At 34.2% G+C, this 19,517-nt stretch overlaps 1 long non-coding RNA gene across 1 annotated transcript; it reads right to left on the bottom strand.

The window, feature by feature from the left end:
* Positions 1-11,461: 11,461 nt before the first annotated feature.
* LOC134757113 (uncharacterized) lies at positions 11,462-15,949 on the bottom strand. The gene is made up of 3 exons (XR_010130735.1): positions 15,784-15,949; positions 14,832-14,952; positions 11,462-11,566 (listed from the first exon to the last, which is right to left on the bottom strand). It is a non-coding gene; the product is annotated as an uncharacterized lncRNA (long non-coding RNA).
* Between the last annotated feature and the right edge of the window lie 3,568 nt (positions 15,950-19,517).

Below are 19,517 nucleotides of genomic sequence, written 5' to 3'. Positions count from 1 at the left end.
AATTAATTAATCCAAAGATACACTAAAGAAGAAAAAAGAACAAAATATAGAAAGAACTACGAGGTGGAAAATCTTTAAAAATAGCAGATTTAAACATAACCTATTAATGATTACACTAAAGACTTAAATAATTACTGCAATCAAAAGAAATAGACTGTCAGGTTGAATTACAATGTTTTAAATAGTCAAGAGTAAAGCAGCAGCACAGTGGTGTCAGGAAGACAGTTCTCCAACTTTATTCCCTCCTTCCACAGAAATTCAACTAGCAACCAGTCATAGGCAAGAATACCACCCTGAATATCTCAGAACACAGGAGGGAGGCTAAGAAACTTGCTTGGACCACAAAACCAAGAAAAGCCACAGCCAAAGAATAAATGGAACAATTTTCTTTGACTGTGTCACTGCTCCACCCAGCCAGCAAAGCATCACACACAGAGAATTTTTCAGGACCCACAGTTTCTACAGTGGGAAAAGTGAATTACAGGCAGACATTCAGCATGCCCGTTATTCTGGAAGTCTGGAGCATCTGCAGGATGCTCACTCCTATCTTGCTCCATGAGAATATTTGAAAGTACTGGCAAGACTAGACCAGCAGAGGTCAGTTAAAAACAAACAGTAGTGATGGGGCTCACAGCAACAAGTGTGCAGTTCTCAGTGTTTGCCTTGTGCATTCAGGCCAATGGAAACACCACACCAAGGAAACTAGCCAACAGTATTACACTGTAAGAAACACAGTCTACAGGTCTTCCAAGCTCAAATCTCGGCCAGCTTCTCTGAACAACCTAGGTGGTCTCATTGAGTCTTTCCCAAGTTCATTCTAGTCAGCCACTGCTCCAGCCATGGAAAATCAAAGGATGCTAGCCCAGTCAGCACCAGCTGCAGGAGTCCCGGGCTTAGGGACTACACAAGATGATCTGCTCAGAATTTCTGAGCAGGCTTACTGTTGAGAGACATTTCTAGACAAAGCCAAATTGCAAAAACTGGAATAAACACCTAATTCTTCAATAGCAAACACCAACAAACAACCACAAGGAACAATAAGAAGCAGGGAAACTTACTGTAACCAAACAGAAAAAATAAGGGACCAGTAGTTACTAACCCTAAAATTAAGAAGATGAGTTAAATTACTGACAAAATTCAAAATAGCTGTTTTTTAAAAGCTCAGCAAATGTCAAGAAAACACAAAGAAACAATTCAGAAATTTATCGAGAAATTTAACTGAGAGAATATTAATTTTAAACATATTAGAGGTCAAAAATACAATGAACAAAATTAAAAAATGCAACAGAGATCACCAATAGCAAAATTGATCAACCAGAAAAAAGAAAATGTGAACTAGAAGACAAATTATTTAAAAATATACAGGCAGAGTATATCTTTTCTAACCACAATACTATAAAACAAGAAATCAATAACAGGAAAACTTTGAAAAATTTACCAATACATGGAAATTAAACAACATGCTCCTAAACAACTAATGAGTCAATGAAAAAATAAAATGGAAATTTTAGAATGTCTTGAGACAAGTGAAAATGGGAAAACAACATACCACACCCTATAAGATACAGCAAAAGAAGCAAAAGAAGTTCTAAGTGAGTAGTTTATAGCAATACATATCTCCATAAAAAAAGAAGAAAGATCTCAAATAAACACTCTAACCTTGCACCTGAAGGAACCAGAAAAACAAGAACAAATTAGGCCAAAAATTAATAGACACAAGGAAATAAGGATGAGAGCAGAGATAAATAAAATGGAAACTAGAATAACAATGGAAAAGATCAACAAAACAAAGAGATGTTTTTTCAAAAGATAAATAAAATTAACAACTTTCAGCTAGACTAAGAAAAAAAAGCGACCATTCAAATAAATAAGATCAGACATGAAAAAAGAGACATTATAAATGATAGCACAGAGAAACAAAGGATCATAAGAGACTACTATACATAACTATATACCAACGAATTGGACAATCTAGAATAAATAGGTAAATACCTAGATACATACAACCCAAGAAGACTGAATTATGAAGAAATAAAAAATCTGAAGAGACTAAAAACTTGTAAGGTAATCGAATTGGTAATAAAAAAAAAAAACTCATAAAAACAAGCCCAGAACCTGGTGATTTCACAGCTGAATTCTACCAAAACTTAAAGAATAACTATGCCAATTTTTCTCAAATTCCTCCAAAAAAATGAAGGGAAGGAAATATTTCCAAACTCATTTTATAAGGCCAAAATTACCCTAATGCCAAAACTAGACAAGGACACACAAACACACACACAAAAGAACTGTTGGCCAATATCCCTGGTGAACATAGATGCAAAATTCTCAACAAAAGACTGGAAAACCAGAATTTGCTGTTGGCTATAAGGTAAGCACAATGTTGGAAACTCAGGAAAACTCTGTCCAGCAAGATTAAGCTTAAAACTCTGCCCCTTGGCGGGGCTCCGTGGCTCATGCCAGTAATCCCAGCACTTTGGGAGGCCGAGGCGGGTGGATACGAGGTCAGGAGATCGAAACCATCGTGGCTAACAAGATGAAACCCTGTCTCTACTAAAAATACAAAAAGTTAGCCAGGCGTGGTGGCGGGCACCTGTAGTCCCAGATACTCGGGAGGCTGAGGCAGGAGTATTGCGTGAACCCGGGAGGCGGAGTTTGCAGTGAGACGAGATTGCGCCACTGCACTCCAGCCACATCATAGCCCCATCGGATGCCCCCAGGAGACATACCACCAGGCCAGCTGAGCAGCCTTGTTTCTGTGTCTCGGGCCTGAGAAACAGCCCTGCAGTTTCTCACCAGGCCTGTAAGTGGTCCCACAAGGCTGCTCCTAACATGCACGCACACATGCTGGCTGAACAACAGTGTGCCTGTGCTTTCAGTCAGAGTAACAGCTCCATGGCTCCAAGCCCACAAGCCAGACCTCAAGTTGGCTAACCCACTGTATACGCACATCAACCATGAAAAAGCGAGAAAATATATCACCTTCAAAGGAAAACAATAATTCTCCAGTAAGAGATCCCAATCATAAGGAAATACCTGAAATGCCAGAAAAAGAATTCAAAATAACAGTCTAAGAAAATTCAGTGAGATACAAGAGACTGCATATAAATAAATGAAATCAGGAAAACAATTCATGACTTAATGATTCAACAAAGGGATAGATATCATTTTTTAAAAACTAACAGAAATCCTAGAGCTGAATAATTTAATATTTAAAATAAAAAAATCTATTGAGAGATTCAACAACAGATTAGATCAAGCACAAGAAAGAATTTCTGAACTTGAAGATTGGTCATTTGAAATAACACATGCAGACAAAGAAAAAATTAAAAAGAATGAAGAAGATTTACAGAATTTATGAGACATCATTAAGCAAACAGACATTTGTTTTATGGGCACTCCAGAAGGTGAAGAGAAGGAAAAAGTTGAGGAAAACATATTTAATAAAATAACAGCAGAAAACATCCGAAGTGTCAGTACAGTGATGAAGTAAAGAAGCTCAAAGAACCGCCCAGAACCTAAAACAGGTCCTCTCCAACATACATTATAGCCAAATTGTCAAAGTCAAAGACAAAGAGAAAATTTTAAAAGCAGCAAGAGAAAAGCCTTAAGTCACATATTAGGAAATTCACATTAGACTAACAATAGATTTTTCGGGAGAAACCTTACAGGCTAGGAAAGAATGAAATGATACAGTCAACGTCTTGGAAAAAAAAAAACTATCGTCAAACAAGAATATCATGCCCAGCAACATTATACTTCAAAAAATGAAGGAGAAATATACCTTTCACAGACAAAAAAAAAAAAAAACACTAAGGGAATTCATTATCACTAGACCAGTCTAACAAGAAATGCTCAAGGGAGTCTTACATCTGGAAATGAAAAGATGATAACCACCATCTTAAAACATGATAAAGCAGCCCTATTCGTAATAGCAAAGACATAGAATCAACCTGGTTGCCCACACAGGGAGATTTGATAAGAAAAAATTGGTACATATACACCATGTGATACGAAGCAACCATTTTTATGAACAAAATCATGTCCTCTGCAGCAACATGGATGTGGCTGGAGACCATTATCCTAAGTGAATTATCACAGCAACAGAAAACCAAACACTGCATGTTCTCACTTATAAATGGAAACTAAACATTGGGTACACATGGACATAAAGATGACAACAAGAGACACTGGGAGCTCCAAAATGGGGGAGGGAAAGAGAGTGTCAAGGGTTGGAAAACTACCTATTTGATACTATGTTCTCTATTTAGGTGACAGGTTTCATTGAAGCCCAAACCTCAGCATTATGCAATATATCCATATGACAAATCTGCACATGTACCCCCTAAATCTAAAATTTTAATAAATAATAAAAATAAAAATGTGAAATTATAAAACTCACTGGTATACTTAATATACAAAGAAGAAAAGGAAAGGAATCAAAACTTATGACTACAGAAACCACTCAGCCACAAAACTTAACAGTAAGTGAAGAAAAAAAGAAAAAATGATATATAAAACAACCAGAGAAAGTCAATAAAATGACAGAAGTAAGTCCTCATCTACCAATAATAATTTTGAATGCAAATAAATTAAATTTCCCTTTTAAAAGATGTAGACTGGCTGAATGGATTTTAAAAAAAATTAGATCCTGTAAGAACTCACTCAATATCACAAGAACAGCATGGAGGTAACTTCCTCCATTATTAAATTACCTCCCACCAGGTCCCTCCCATGACACATGGGCATATGGGAATAAGACGAGATTTGGGTGGGAACACAGCCCAAACATATCAATAAGCATATTATTTATTTCTTTTTAAGACAAGTGATATAACATTATGCATATTGCCCACAATGTTTAGGTAGTTTAACAATATACATGGGATTTTGTTCCATTTCAATATATTCATTTGATTCATTCAGTACCTTAAGTGCCTTCATTAATTTAGTACCTTCATTTCAGCTCCTCATTTTTTAAAAGCTGAAGGGTATTATAGCATACTATATAGATGCAATAAAATTACTGTAGCTCTTCTTCCAAAAACAGAAAGAGACCCAACTAGAAAATTATTTTCCAGGTAAATGTAAATGAAAAACCAGCAGGAGTGACCATTTTTATATCAAACAAAACAGATTTCAAGTTAAAAGCTGTAAAAAGAGACAAAAGACATTATCTAAAAAAGAGATCAATTCAGCAAGAAAATATAACAATTGTAAATGTGTATGCACCCAATACAAGAGTGCCCATATATATAAAGTGAATATTATTAGATCTAAAGGGAGAGATGACCCCAAACAATAATAGTTGGGGACTTCCCCATCCCACTCTCAGCGTTGGACAGATCATCCAGACAGAAAATCAACAAAGAAACATCATACTTAAACTACATCATAGAACAAATGGACCTAACAGACAATTACAGAACATTTCACCCAACAGCTATAGAATACACATTCTTTCATCGATGCATGCAGCATTCTCCAGGATTAACCATATGTTAAAACACAAAATAAGCCTCAAAAAAAATTTAAAAATCAAAATCATATCAAGTATCTTATCTGAGCACAATGGAATAAAACTAAACGTCAATGATATGGTTTGAATTTGTGTCCCCACCCAAATCTCATGTCAAACTGTAATCCCCAATGTTGGAGAAGGGGCCTGGTGGGAGGTGATTGGATCATGGGGGTGGATTTCCCCTTTGCTGTTCTTACGGTAGTGATATGAGTTCTCAGGAGATCTGGTTCTTTAAAAGTGTGTAGCACCTCCCCTTATCTCTCTCTCCTGCTCCAGCCATGTGAAAACGTGCCTGCTTCACCACTGCCTTCTGCCGTAATTGAAAGGTTCCTAAGGCCTCCCCAGCCATGCTACCTGTACAGACCATGGAATGGTGAACCAATTCAACTTCTTTTGTTTATGAATTACCCAGTTGCAGGTATTTCCTTGTAGCAGTGAGAATGGACTAATACAATCAATAACAAGAGGAACATTCAAAATTGTACAAATATGTGGAAATTGAACAACATGAACTCTTAAAATACCTTAACACAAATGAAAATAGAAACATAACATACTGAAAGCCCTCAGACACAGCAAAAGGAGTACTATGAGGCAAGTTTATAGCAATAAATGCCTTCATCAAAATAGAAAGATTTCAAACAAACAACCTAACGATGCACCTCAAGGAACTAAAAAAACAAGAAGAGACCAAACCCAAAATTAGTGGAGGGAAAGAAACAATAAAGATCAGAGCCAATATATGCACAATTGATACTAAAAAATACAAAAGATGAATAAAATATGGAAAATATATATCATGCAAACACTACCAAATGAAATCAGTTACTACATTTTACCAGAAATGTAGACTTCTGAACATATAATATTTTAGGGGAGAAATACAGACATTATATGATGATAAAGGGATTAATTCAACAAAAAAAATGACAAATTTCACAGTGTATCACACAAAGCAGAGCTTTGCTATTTTCTTAAAGCGGGCTGTAGAACTGAAAGAATAGAAAACATCCACGAGAAAACACCAATACTCCTCTCTAGGCCGGGCGCGGTGGCTCACGCCTGTAATTCCCAGCACTTTGGGAGGGCGAGGCGGGCGGATGACGAGGTCAGGAAATCGAGACCATCCTGGCTAACACAGTGAAACCCCGTCTCTACTAAAAATACAAAAAATTAGCCGGGCGTGGTGGTGGGCTCCTGTAGTCCCAACTACTTGGGAGGCTGAAGCAGGAGAATGGTGTGAACCCGGGAGGCGGAGCTTGCAGTGAGCGCTGAGATCACACCACTACACTGCAGCCTGGGGGACAAAGAGAGACTCCGTCTCAAAAAAAAAAAAAAAAAAAAATACTCCTCTCTCAGTGATAGATAACATAAGCAGACAGAAAATTAACTAGGATACAGAAGACTGGAACAACAATATTGGAACCTAGATTTAATTGAGGTTCAAGTGCACATGGAACTCTACTAACCGCACATGGAACTCTATTAAGGCAGAATATATTGTGGACTATAAAACAAGTCTTAACAAATTTAATAGAATTGAAAACATGCAAAATATGTTCTAAATTCACAAAAATTAAGATAAAGATAAATAACAAAAGTATACCATTAAATATCCACAAACACTTGAAAATTAAATAGCATTTTGAAATAACCCATAAAAACACAAGAAAAAGAAAATATTTTTAAATACATGGAAATGAAAATACAACATATCAACATTTGTGTGATGAAGTTAAGAGAAAGTTTAGGGAACGTTTTTATAGTGTTAAATGATTTTATAAGAAAATAAGAATTCCAAATCAATAATCAAAGTGTCTCCTTATAAAAACAATGAAATAAGAACAAATTAAATTCAACATAGGCAGAAGAGAACACTATCAACATGCTCAGAAATCAGTTAAGTAGAATATATAAAACAATATGTAAAAATGAACCAAAAATGATCTTTGAATAAAATGATACAATTGATAAAGACGTAACCACTCTTTAGAGGGAGAAGAAAATAGACAGAGAGCGAGAGGACAAATTACTAACAGCAGCAATGAAAGAGGAGACATAAATACAGGTAAATCTGATAATGTAAAAATGGAATCCTTGAAAGATACAAACTAAACAAAAGACCACATGCATCATGATTCCATTATATGACATTCTGGGAAAGAAAAGTATAGGGACAAAATTATAGCAGTTGCCAGGGCTTTATATTTTGGGAAAATGATTAACAACAAAATTAATCGCTTTGGACTGATGAAAATATTCTACATCTAGACTTTGGTTGTGGTTTATATGAGAGTATAGATAAAATTACAGTACATCTGAAAATGGTGACTTAAATAAAAAATCCAACGAAAATGCATTGTCATGTCTAGATGTGATACTTGGAACAGTGGAAACCATCCTGCCATTCTAACGGAAACACATCTGAGAAATGTAGTTACATCCAAAGATGAGAGAACTAAATGGGAGGAAGAGTCTGGGTTGTTGATATTTTTGATGCAATTAATTAGCCAACCCTGGAGCTGGTTGGAGCTACTCTTCCCAAGGACTCCTTAATATATGCCATAATAGGTCGGGCACAGTGGCTCACACCTGTAATCCCAGCACTTTGGGAGGCCGAGGGGGGAGGATCACCTGAGGATGGGAGTTCGAGACCAGTCTCACCAACATACAGAAACCCCATCTCTACTAAAAATATGAAATTAGCCAGGCGTGGTGGTGCATGCCTGTAATCCCAGCTACTCAGGAGGCTGAGGCAGGAGAATTGCTTGAACTCAGGAGGCAGAGGTTGTGGTGAACCAAGATCACGCCATTGCACTCCAGCCTGGGCAACAAGAGCGAAACTGCATCTCAAAAAAAAGAAAAAAAAATGCCATAATAAATTTCCCTAATTCTAAAATATGTATCTAATCAAACTTAGAAAGCATATATTAAAATATTGTTTATACAGGAATGATTTTACCATCATAATTTGAATGAAGAACAAGTACATTTACATGTAGCCAAGAATACATAAGTAAAAACTATTGTGTGGTTACCATGTGTTTCTGCTTTTCTGTCAATACTCATTTTAATTTCTAAGAAGATAAATTTCAAATAGCAAAAGATTATTTATTGATTGCTTCAGGTTAGAATTAGTCTACCTTAAAATTAACTATGAATTTTGGAATTACATTTTAAGTTGAAATAACAGCACAATAAAGCCATGTGGATGTTATTAATTTATTAGATAAAAATAATACTCTAAGATTTTACTCTGGTGATGCAATTGAAATAATATTGTAAGTTAATGTAATTGGCAGCATTGCCCAAAGTTTAAAACGACTATTTCTTTAAACAAAGACAGTGTCTGACATTTATTTCAGATGAAAACAAATATTTACATTATTTTTCCTTTCTTTACATGTAAATAGCCTTAAATGTTCTTAAATGTAATTACATGTATACATATAAATATATATATCTATATTTGTATGATATTATTATATTTGTATGTATACATTTATATATATATGTTTGTAGGATATTTGTTATAAGGCATTGGCTCACATGGTTAAGGAGGCTGAGAAGTCTCATGATTCTACCGTCTGAAAGCTGGAGACCCAGGAAAGAGGAAAGCTAGCGTTACAGTTCTGGGAACCAGAGGGCTCATGATGTTGGTCCCAGTGTAGGGCAGGAAGAGACTGATTGATATTTCAGCTGAAGCAGTCAGGTAGAGATACGAATTTCCCCTTGCCTTTGCCTATTGTTCTAGTCAGGCTATCAACAGATTGAATGTACATGCGTGTGTGGATTGGATGTGTGTGTGTGTGTGTATGGGACATAGGTAAAGATATAGATATATCCTATTGGTTCTGTTTCCCTAGGGAACCCCAACTGACGCAAAGACTAACTAATAAATGTAGAAGAAATGACAGAACTAGCAAATCAGAAATAAATAGCCAACATAGCATTATTAACTCAGCCCAGAAACATCTTTATCAGATAGTCTACCAAAATAGCTATCAAGTTCTTTTTCCCTGTACACAATGCTATTTCTCACATCAAGATGTGAACTAAATATAACTTGCTTTACAGATAGAATACACTGGAAGTAATGTTCTGGTACAAAAAGTAATGCTCTGGTGTAAGAAGCCTTGCAGTTTCCACCTCAGTTTCTTGGAATCGACACTCGGAACTCCCCTTCTCTCTCTTGCTCTTCCTTTCTCTCTTCTCTATTCCTCTGTCTCAGAATTTAGGCACATGATATAAGAAGCTTAAGTTACATGGAGAGGCTATGGTTGAAGACCTCTGGCAGCCCCAGGTGAGCTTTCAGCCAACAGTCAGACCAGTCCAACTCAACTTTAGATCTGTATATGTCAGTGAGCACCTTGTACATTCAGCCAAGACAAGTCTTCTGATGACTCAGGCCAACTTTCACTTGATTTCAGTATTATGAGAGGCCAAAAAGGAATGATTTAACTCACCTCACTCAACCCAACAGACCTGTGCAATAAGAATAACATAGCACCACTCTAATCTATCAAAAATGCGTAACCTGAATCCAATTACATTGAAAAATGAGACAAACCTAAATTTAGAGATATTCTATTAAATAATTGACATAAAATTTTCAAAATGTAGAAGTTATGAAAGACTAGGGAAGACTGAGAGACTGAGTTTGAAGAAGATTAAAAAATAACATATGATACCAGCAATGAACAAATGGAATTGGAAATTAGAATTGCAATATCATTTATATTAGCACCAAAAAATGAAATTCTTTGGTAAATCCAACAAAGTTTGTACAACATCTATATAAAGGGAAACTATAAATCTCTGATGAAAGAAATCAAAGGAGAACTAAATAAATGGAGAGATGTTGCATGTTTATGAATAGAAGCATCAATATTGTCAAGATGCCAGTTCTCAAAATTATCTGTACATTAAATGCAGTTTGAATTGAAATCCCAGAAAGGTATTTCGTGAATATCAACAAACTGATTCTAAGGTTTATATGGAGAAACAAAGGCTCCAGAAGAGCCAACACAATATAGAAAAAAAGAAACAAAACTGGAGGATTAACACTACCTAACTTCCAGACTTACTGTACAGTTATTGTGATCCACACAGTATGGTATTAGAAAAAAAAAAAAAAGAGACAAACAGACCAAGAGAATAGAATAGAAAGCCCAGAAATAGGCCCATATAAATACAGTCAACTGATCTTTGACAAAGAGGCAAAGGTAATACAATGAAAAAAATATAGGTTTAAAACAAACGGTATGGGCACAAACTGGACATTCACATGTTAAAAACAAATAAATCTAAACACAGACATTATACTCTTTACAAAAATTAATTCCAAATGGATCACAGACTAAATTGTAAAATGCAAAACTATAAAACCCTAGAAGAAAATACAGAAGAAAATCCAGATGACTTTGGAGGTGGTGATGATTTTTTAGATACAAAATCAAAAGTGTGATTTTATGAAGAAAATAATAAATAAACTGCACCTCATTAAAATTAAAAGAATCTGTTGTGCAGAAGACAAAGTCAGCAGAGTGAGATGACAAGCCACAGATTGGGAGAAAATATTTGCAAAAGACTTATTTGGTAAAGGACGGTTACCCAAAGCTCAATAGTAAGAAAGCAAAAAACCTAATTTTAAAAATTGGGCAAAAGACCTGAACAGACACCTCACCAAAGAAGATATAGGTGGAAAGTAATCATATGAAATGATACGTTATTAGGGAATTGCAAATTAAAACACCACTGAGATACCACTACACACCTATTGGAATGGTGAAAATCCAAAATACCAACAACACAAATGTTGGTGAGAACAAAGCGCTACAGGAATTCTCATTTGTTGCTGGTGGGAATGTGAAATCATGCAGCCACTTTGGAAGACAGCTTGGCAATTTCTCACAAAATTAAACATACTCTTACCATATGATTCAGCAATTGCACTCCTTCGTGTCTATCCAAATGAGTTGGAAATGCATGTATACACAAAATCTTGAACACAGATTACAGCCACTTCATTCATAATTGACAAAACTAGGAGGCAATCAAGATGTCCTTTAGCGAGTGAATCAATATATAAACTAGAATGCATGCAAACAATGGAATATTATTCAACACTAAAAAGAAATGAGCTATCAAACCATGAAAAGACATGGAGGATACTTAAATACATATTACTAGGGAAAAAAAGCCATTATGAAATGGCTACGTACTATGTAATTCAAACTAGGTAACATTCTGGACAAGCCAAAACTGTGGAGACAGTAAAAAGATCAGTGGGTACCAGAGGTTAGGTGGGAGGGGAGGAGGAATAGATGGAGAACAGATTTTTGTGGGCAGTGAAGCTATTCTGTATGATATTACAAAGGTGGACACATGTCATTATACATTTGTCAAATATCGTAGATTTCACAGTACCAAGAGTGAACTTTAAGATGAACTACGGACTTTGAGTATCAATGCAGGTTTATCGATTATAACAAACGCATCACTGTGTTGCAGGATCTCAACAGTTGTAGCACAGGAGATTATTGGGGGAGGATGAAGGTACTTGAAAATTCTGTACATTATGTTCAATTTTGCTGTGAAGCTAAAACTACTCTAAAAACAAAACTATTTAATTTTTTTAAGTGACAGTTAAATGAAATATACAATCTGTCATTGAACTTTTTGTTACTGACATTGGCAAAAAAATTGGAACTACAAATTAGATGTTAGTAATGTTTCAATGGTTTTTTAAAATTTTTTCATTACTGTGTTGGTAGAAGAATGTAAGGATTACAGAATGAAGTATTTGGGAATGATGGGGCACAGCATTGATAATTCACTTTAAGTGGTTTAGATAAAATGTCACTTATACTGGTCTTGCAACTTTTCTATACACTCAGACTTATTTCAGAATAAAACTTACTTTTAGCACTTTAAAAAGTAGAAAATGAAATATTCCTTAAGGCAACACTCTAGCCTAGTCTAATATTGTATAGACATCAGATAAAATATAAGGAGGCAACACAGCCAGAAATTTTGCAAAAATTTTAAAACATTAGCCAGGCATAGTGCATGCTACTGTAGTCCCAGCTACTTGGGAGGCTGAGGTGGGATGATCATTTGAGCCAGGGAGGTCAAAGTTGCAGTGAGATATGATCATGCAAGTGCACTCCAGCCTGGGCAACAGAGTGAGATCCTGTCTCAAAAAAAAAAAAAAGGAAAAGAAAAGAAAGAAAAAGAAAAGAAAGAAAGAAAAAAAAAGTTGGGGGTGGGTCGTATAACCTGGAAAAATGTCTCTGACGAAAAAGGTTATTTTTTCTTTAAATAATTCAAATAAAAATATTGTTAATGATGTAGTGTTTAGGCTAATATACTGCATTCTTGTTGTTTGTTTTGTTGTTATGGTTAATAATTTGACCATACATTACATATATTCTTTTGTATGTATCAGATATTACATTGAAAAAAATCTGGGATATGTCCCTCTAAAGTACGCACTGTATTATATAAACATAAGAATAAAGAATCTCAAACAAAATTAATTGGCAGCATCCTCCAGTAAAACACAATTAATGGTTTTAACTTTTAAAACCACATCAAGTTTCCCTAGTTTTTTGTTCAAGTTGTTCAGTTTAGAGCTTAAGAAGTTACAATTTCTTCAAAAAGGGTAAACAAATATACTAGCTTTTTTACTATAAAAGAAAAATAACTAATTACCAGTGGCATCTGAAAAATGAACAAAAAATACTTGGAAAATAAGTGGTGTCAGTGTTTAATAGCCAATATGAAATTTAAGTACATGCACAATGTAGAAGCAAAAAGAAAAGCAGAAATTTTTTAAAATAATTTGATATTTCCCAAAAAAGCAAAAAGGATTTATCAACTGAAATGTGACTTTTTTTTTGAATTGCCACATGTTTCTTTTATCATTAGTACTGATTTAAATAATTGGAATGTGAAAATAATAAGAACAAGTCATTTTGTTAACTGTTGTGTCTTCAGTGCCTAGAAGAGTGCCTGAGCAAATATTCAAAAACAGATTTTGATTAAATAAATAAATGCATCACATTTATTATCTGGGGATGAGGGACCATAATCTTTTTGCTACTTAGGGTACCTAGATAATCACAATCCAGGCCTGGCCACCAAAATACACTGTACTCCATTTCAAGCCTCAATTTTTAAAAAATCTGAAATGGTCTTCTTTTTTATTTACAAAATTAACATTTATGTAGGTGAAAAATAATTCCACTTTTCATGGACCTTACTCAATAGTATTTCCATCTTTGTTCTTTCACAAGTTAAGCATTAGGGCTTACAGAGACAGGAACCAGAAAGATGTAAAGTTGATAAAATGTGAAGTTGATATGTTCATTCCTGCCACATAGATCAAGCATAGTATGATTGTCTTTAAAGAAAAGAAATGTAAGTTACAAGGTGCTGAGGCAGTAAGGAATTGTGGGAAGAGGGGAGAGGGACAAAGAGGCAGGAGATTTTTAATCATAGGCTTTAATTTAAATCAGAAATTTCTGCTGAGAATTCCTTTGATAATTGCTTTTAATTTCTCTATCATTTGTCTTTTATGTTTTTAGCTATGTTCATTATGGGTAAGATTTTAAATTTAAAATAATTGTGCATACTGAATTCTCTATTGCTTCAATTTTCATTTCATTACATGCCTTTAATATTATAATGAACAATGTATTCTGATGCATCCAGTTATTAAGGAACATTTGACTAGTCAAATACAACTTTAGAAACCTTAGGTTCTATTATTTTGGTGTTCTATTTTAATGCATTCTTACAGTTTTTTATTGTTTTTATTATACCAGTTTTCAGATCTAATTAACTCTGCCAGCACAATAGCTTGTTAAAATGCTTTGAGACAGTAAACAGTAGAAATATATCCTGTATATATATACACAAATGGTTTGATTATTTTAAGTAAAGTGATTGGATGTTAATTGCTTGCAATGGGTAAATTCATTCAAAACAGTTAAGTCTTCTGTGTTTATTAAAAAACTACAAAATCAAAATAAGAATGTTGGAAGCTCCATATGATGCTACTCCATTCCTAAAATTATTCAACAACAAGCAATGTATTTTATATTGTACTCAGAAGGATTGTAATCCAATTTCTAGTAAAAAAAAAAAAATCAGGCCTTGTGGTGTCTCACACCTGTAATCCCAGCATTTCAGAGGCCAAGATGGAAAAATTGCTTGAGGCCAGGAGTTCAAGACTAGCCTGGGCAACATAGTAAGACCCCATCTCTACAATTTTTTTTTAATAGCAATGCGTAGTGGCATGCACCTGTCGTCCCAGCTACTTGGGAGGTTAAGCGGGAGGATTGGTTGAGCCCAGAAGTTTGAGACTTCAGTGAGTTATGATCGTACCACTGCACTCCAGACTGGGCAACAGAGCAAGACTTCATCTAAAAGAAAATCAAAAAACAACAGAAAATCATGTTTTATTTCTAGATAATTTATTGATATTGGTTATCTACTGCATTAGGATATAAGTTCAGCCTAAATTTAAAATGGCTTATACAAGATAGACATAATTATGTAGGCTGATACACTAGGTCTTCTGTTTAAAACTTACCAGGTATCTAGGCTCCTTACTGTTGTTTCTTTCTACCAGCCCTAAAGTGTCACACCTTTCCTTTGAAAGCATTGGCTGGAAGTTGTACACATTACTTCCATTTATATTCCCATGAACAGACCTTGATCATATGGCTACACCTAGTTCTAAGGGAGGCTGCCAAGTAGTCTATATGCAGAACAGCCATGGCCCAAATAAAGATTGTGAGAATAAGGAGCAATCTCTGCCATAAGAAACGAATGCAATAAAAGCTCACAAATGTATAAAATTACATTCCATTTAAAAGTCCATTTCACAGCTATATAATTAAGAATTTAGAGCCTCTATGTTAAGGAGTCATAACTGAATTCCAAAAGGGAAGTAATAGAGAACTTTTTTTTCAATATGACTTTGAGTATTTTACAAAGTAATACAAGTTCAGTGGAGCCAAACTTTACTAGAACATGCTACATGCAAAATTTATCATTAAAAAACAGAGGTTTCATTTACTTACACTCTTTCCTGTGTTGGGCATTGATGATTACCCAGTATTCTTTCTTCCTTTTTGCTCTTCCCTTTCCTAAATAACTCCAACTTAATTCACCTATACACATGAGAAGCCCCCCTGCCACATACACACACACACACACACACACACTGGGCAAACACAAAGCCATCTCACATGAGAAAGAAACCAGCCTTTGTATAAACTGTTGTTGCAGACAGCAGAGTAGAGAGGCTGAAAGAACTGGAATGCTGGATGACAAGGTTAAGCTGCTGAATCAACTCACCTTGATGCCATCTCTGGAAGATAATAAATTTTCAATCACTTGCTTCACAAACATTCTAACTGATATGTACATATTCTAGATAACTTTTTTCATTACTTTCAGGAACACTGAACAGTATGACTTCCAGAGTTCAGATAAGCTATATTTACAACTCTGAAATGCAAAATTTTCAAAAAAAATCAAAATTTCATGAAACAATCCCATATACATTTTGAATGAGTTTGGATAAGACTAACGTGATACAACTTAAGTTTAAGATTGAGCAAATCAAAATATTTTAATTTTTAAAATATAGGTTTCATTGAGAATTCACTAAAACCCACATAATTCCTCATCTAATAATGTAAGAGTGTGACTCTCTGAAGTTCAATTGAGTACAAAATCAATGGCAGATGCTTGTTTTTCCAGCCCTAGGGAACTGCTAATATGTGTTCTCCTGCTAATATGTGTCTACTAACATATTTTTAAGACTTTTTTTTTTTCCTTTTTGCAGCAGCTGCAGCAGCAGCAGTAGTAGCAGCAGGCTTATCTTTTCCATAAGAAGAATCTTGGAAGCTTATCTATTTTCACCAGGGCAGAAGTACTGCATTTTTCAAATGGAACTTCAAATGTTCTCACTTTGCAACAGAAATTATTCTTAAAAGGTCTTGAAATAGATAGATTCCATTGTAAACAAGCTGTTATTTCCCTTACTTAAAGAAGAAACCATTGTACACCATTTGACTGATTTTTTTCAACTTTCTTCCTTTCTTCTCATTCTTATTCTTGATTTGATTATAATTTACTATATTTTATATCACAAGATATAAAAATTGTCAGTGTTAAGTTTTTAAAAACAGTAAAAGGGAAAGATGTTTAAAACCTCTGAATAAAAAATGAAGTAATATTAATGTGATTCAATGTCAATTGCTTGAGTAAAACAGATGATCCAATCATTTATAAACAAAATATATTTTGAGTTAAAATAATTCTAACAGAACAAAATAAGGCCTCCTAAAGGAATGTATAGAGACATGTATTGGCTACTTATAATTTCAGGGAGTACATACAGAGTATTTCTCAACTCATGGCAATTCATTAGAAATGGGTTCCCTACCTATTAAATACTAAATGCTAAAAAAGCATTGATACATTCTATTTAATAGCACAAAGGCTAGCAAATCATACAAATGATTAAAACAAAATAAAAATTTGATATTACAGCTTTTCATTTCACAAAGCATAGAGAAATAGAAACTGCGGATGATAAATGAGAAAATTATGCATCTTGTTTGAACATATGGAAAGGTTAACTTTTTCTTTATTAAATTTGTAAATAAAGACTATTAATACATTTCAAATAAATGAGTAGTGTTTTCCAAAATCATCACAATAAGATACCAATAATAAGCAGCTGGTTAAAAGCATAAAACCAGAATGCCAGGGTTCAAACCTTGGCTCTACCATTTATTGACTGTGTGCCTTTAGTCAAATTAATGAACGTCTCTAGACCTCAGCTTCCTCACCTGCAAGATGGAATGATGATAATAATAGTAGATAGCTCATGGGGCTGTTACAAGGATTAAAGAATAAATATAGGTAAGTATGTAGGAAACTATATGTGCTCAAAAAATTATTACTAACTTTATATGCATAAATTTTTAAATTCATTCTCTATATATAACAATGATCAATTAAAAGCATACTTCCATGTTTTCTGTTTCAACTTTTAACAGTCATACAAATATATAATGATAAATAATTCTTTTAGAATGACTGTTAAAAATAAAATTTAAAACTTCAGTCTGTTTTCTTACCTGTCTAAATGCTTATTTCTCCAGCTATATGTTTTTAAAGTAATGATTACGCTAGTGATATTCATGAAGTATAAATGCAGTTCAACTAGGTGAAAATCTTTTTGAATACATTTATTACATTTAATATATGTAAGCCACTTACTTGGCCCTTCATAAAAAAATAATGCTTACTATTTTCAACCAGTATATGGGTCAGATTGTTTTTAGACAACTATTTCTCTTTGAATTAAATAAGCAGAGAATTCATTTGCATTTGTGACTTAATTACATTTATTCTGCTCCCAAAATTATAAGTGTTAACTTGCTGCAGTATGTCCACACGAGATATTTTACAACCCATTTGGAAGTCAAATATTTTTTCACAATCAACAAACATTTACTGCATGCCAGTCAGATTTAGGACATCTCTTGGGCTCCAATCAAATTATCCAAAGAACTCAGAACTGAAAGAACATCAGAACATGTTGGACAACTCTCTTCTTTCACAGGTGAGGAAATTGATGTACACAAAATGACTTAAATGCAGGGAAGAGCCAAGATTACTGAATCTAGTCAGAGAGATAATTCAGATTGCAGGCAGATGCTTGGTGTTTTCAGAGTCCCTGTCTTTAAGTTATGGCCAAGTTACTAGAAAACTGGCTTCTCTGTAGAACAGTTAATAGATTTGATTTTAAAGGCATTGTTACAGCCTTTTATAAAGTTGTATTGAAACCTGCAGAAGGTCATGTCTTCAATTCCACTAAAGATACAGCACTATTAATAGACAAAAAAAGAAAATTGGTGATATCCATAGCCCTTTCTAAAGTTTGTGATGGAATCATTATGTTATCCTGATTTAAAAAAAAATTGCTCTCCTTTGGTCAATCTGCCCCAGCTATTATCTGAGAACATCTAATCAAAAAGTGCTGGGCGACATGTTCTAACAAGAAAAGATGCAGTTGTGAGTTATTAGCTGTTGGTTGACCCTTTATTTACAGTAAGGAAAAAAAACAAACTGCAGTAAGATATTCTTTGCAATAAGATATCCTTGAATTCAGGCATATTTCTTGGGCACTGGCAATTTTAAACTTTTAATCAATAAGGATATTTGTATAATCTATCTTCATTTTACTTTATGCTCATTGACAATTAGAGAACAATATTTTCATAAGAGCAAAGAAAAGACTTATTATTCTACCTAATGAATATATCTGTGTAGATGTCAAACCCTAGAATTCTACAGGAAATTTTACTTATTTTTTCCATTCCTTTCTTAATTAAAATTTCTGATTAATTACCTTAATCTGCAATTCTCTTTGTTGATATAAATTCAACCACAGAATAAGCAGGAAATTAGGAGTACTGCAAATGAAGAGAATTTCCATGCCTCCTTGACTCCAATTTGACAAAACGGTTTTTTTTTTGGCATTTCTTAAGATCTACTTATATCAATCCAATTATTAAAAATAACATGGACACCTAAATACAAATTTGGCAAAATATTTATATTCAAATAATCTTAATATGAACACAATTATTTTGTTACTCTCTCTTCTTTTGCCACACTAGAAAGATAGTACACCATTCCCATCTCTCACAGAACATTTTAAAGATTAAGCTCTCCGATGCAAAAAAAAAAAGGTAATATCTTTGGTGGCAATAATTCAGATTCTAGTTTCAATGAGTATCAATGTCAAATATGAAAAAATAATAGAAGGAAGGTGGAGTTTAAGACAGGATGTGGAGTTCATTCCTCTGAACTGAAATAAGAAGGGTCTAAGGAGGACCCAGAGCAGTAGGAAACTTGCTGCTTATTCCTGACAGAATTCCTGAAGGAAAGACACTGAAAT

This window comes from Gorilla gorilla, chromosome 15 (genome assembly GCF_029281585.2).
Source record: "Gorilla gorilla gorilla isolate KB3781 chromosome 15, NHGRI_mGorGor1-v2.1_pri, whole genome shotgun sequence".
NCBI lineage: Eukaryota > Metazoa > Chordata > Mammalia > Primates > Hominidae > Gorilla > Gorilla gorilla.
Note: the sequence above shows the minus strand (reverse complement) of the source record. Positions and strands in the feature narration are given on the sequence as shown.